Raw genomic sequence first — 2,784 nt, 5'->3', positions numbered from 1 at the left:
TTACGGGAGCTCACATGTTATTCGAAACCGGAGTAAATATATTTATTTTATAATTCGCATTATTGTTGTATACGGGTCTGACTTACATAACCAGCCAAAGGAAACTTTCCTATTCAAGTTTTGTTTCTTGGACTAGGACTTTTGAGATGGTATAACTTGAATAACAAATAGAAATATTATGATATAGGTAGTACAGTGGTTTAAACTTTTTCGATTCACCTCGTCCTTAGTTTACATATAAATATTTTTTCATATTATCCTAAAAGTAGGTTTATTACGACAAGAAAATTGAAAAATTTTCTACTAGAAATTACATTTAGGATTATTTTTTTTGCTTTTCCCAGACGTTAAAGTCAAATTTGTGAAATAGAGATATGAATGTCATCCTTTTGGTAATTCTGATACTTAGCTATATATTCAGTTCACTTTAAAATCAGTATTAATTATCACTAAAATACCGATAAAATCCTTAATGAAAAAATGTGCATCTGCTAAAATGATACAAATTTCTTAGCAAAAAGGCAGACATTGGACTTATTTATTGCAGTTACTGTTTGTTTATTGTTACTTTGTTTGTATTTTAGCATCCTACTAATAATAAAAAATATTACCGTTTGCATTATTATCACCTCAGCAATGAGTCGATTCCGGCTGATGATGATCATATAGATAATGATAAATTCAAACGCTATAATATGTGGCATATAATACAAAATATTATTAGAAGAATACGATGACCCTGATTTTTATTAGCCGCGACTCACGAGATAATAATGAAATAATATATTAATTCAAAAGTGAAAGTATTTCTGTCCGCTGGTAGGTATTTATTTTGAATTTCATGTTTTTGTAACGTTTTGCACACTCCCGTATGGTCTAGTGGCTAGGATACCTGGCTTTCACCCAGGAGGCTCGGGTTCGATTCCCGGTACGGGAAATCTTTTTGGATTGTTTTTACGTTTTTTACAATATATTTTTAATAGTAATCACCATTACTTATTTACTCACTATCTAAATAACAGAAATACAGTGGAACCTTTTGAGCATAATTCGTTCCAGAATCTTACTCGTAATGTGAAACACTCGTTAAGCGAAACAATTTTTCTCATATAAATTAATGTAAAATACGATAATGCGTTCCATGCCGAAAGAATACTCATTTTTTTAAATTAATATCGTTTATTCAAAGAAAATTAATTATAGAGAGACATTTTTTTACATTATTTTTCTCGTTATGCGAATTGGTCGTTATGAGAGGTTCCACTGTTCACAATAATTGAATAAGATCACATAAAATACTCATATAAAATGAAAAGCAATACGTAGTACTAGTTTGATTTATTTAATATTTTATTTATTTATTTAAGAAAACCAAAAATCTTAATTCAAGACGTTCACAACATGAGATTTACATTTTAACAAATATTACTACAGACAATTATAATGTTGTGTTCGTAGTATTTACGAAGTTATAAGATATAACAAACATTAATTAATTATGTTTTCACAATTTTATGTATTAGTTTTGATTAGATTAGTTTTGACGTCATTATCGACTAGAACAAAAATAAATAAACAATGTTATATATTAAACGAGTAATTAAAGTAACGCAAGATTAGACAAAGTAACATTCTGTATTGAACATACAGGTTCAAATACCGTCCGGCGTTGCATTTGTTTCAAATATTTTTTCTAGTGGATATATTTTTATGTATTTTATGACCACGTTTTTATTAGCTCGTATTTTTGTTTGTCCGGTACAGATTTTTCCCTTCCCGAACTTTCCAGAACTTCCCGACTAGCTAGACATTTGAAACTTTAAGAATACATCAGAACACGACGACAATGCAGTCTTTTATGTAAGTATGTTAAGACTACAATTTGAAAGATTCTGACGTCGGCTAGGGATCAAAGCAAGTAGGTACTCGTACATCTTATTCGCACGTTGATTAAAACAATAAAACTCGGATTGGCAATATTAATGCAATTTGAGAAGCTCTTCAATAATATTGTTAAAGTACTTTGGCTGAAATCCGATGAATGCGGGATCGAGTCATATATTTTTTTAAAGATTTTTTTAGTTAGTAGGTATATTTCTCAGGTGTTTAAATTTTTAAGTAGTGAAAAATAATTATGAGAATTCTGTACAAAGATGTGTATGAAATCAACTACCATAAGGCAGTTACCAGAAATTATAACTATTTTTTAGATAATTCAGTTATATACTGATATTAAAAATAGCTTTTGTGTATATTCCAGTAAATATATGAGTATTTAAATTTTCTTTGGTACCATTTTTGGTAGCTCTTACACCCTCTTTGTGTAAGTATACAATATCGCATTGCATGTAGTTTCATAAATTACCGTTAGCTTAAAGTTACACATTGTAAACGGAAAGATTTACAGAGCCACAAAATAACAATAATTTAAATTTACAATATCAAGTTGCGGTATGGCACGAACGCTGGAGCGAAATCTGAGAGTTCTTGGCTTTGGATTCATAAGGAAGAAGGTACGTCGTAAATTAATAATTCACGGACGAGCCTTTTGTGAAGATTTGCGAATGTATACGTACATGTACATATATTCGTGTACTAAAAATATAATATGTAATCACAGAATATATAATATGAACTCTTCAGGTTGTATTGTAATATGAATATCAGAGTATGAGTCTCACTTTTGAAGGCTCAATGTTTTATTCGCATGTTTACATATTGTATAGTCTTATGTGAAGTGGATCATAGTAAAGATTATTATATATGTGAGAATTAAACGCACAT

General features: G+C 29.5%; 1 non-coding gene across 1 annotated transcript; it reads left to right on the top strand.

The window, feature by feature from the left end:
- Window positions 1-865: 865 nt before the first annotated feature.
- On the top strand, window positions 866-937 carry TRNAE-UUC (transfer RNA glutamic acid (anticodon UUC)). The gene has a single exon. It is a non-coding gene; the product is annotated as a tRNA-Glu (tRNA).
- Window positions 938-2,784: the final 1,847 nt, after the last annotated feature.

The sequence above is a fragment of the Rhyacophila brunnea genome, unplaced genomic scaffold (assembly GCF_057557595.1).
Source record: "Rhyacophila brunnea isolate RB1 unplaced genomic scaffold, BYU_Rbru_1.0 scaffold_10, whole genome shotgun sequence".
NCBI lineage: Eukaryota > Metazoa > Arthropoda > Insecta > Trichoptera > Rhyacophilidae > Rhyacophila > Rhyacophila brunnea.
The sequence above is the reverse complement of the archived record's forward strand: the minus strand, read 5'-3'. Positions and strand labels throughout refer to the sequence as shown.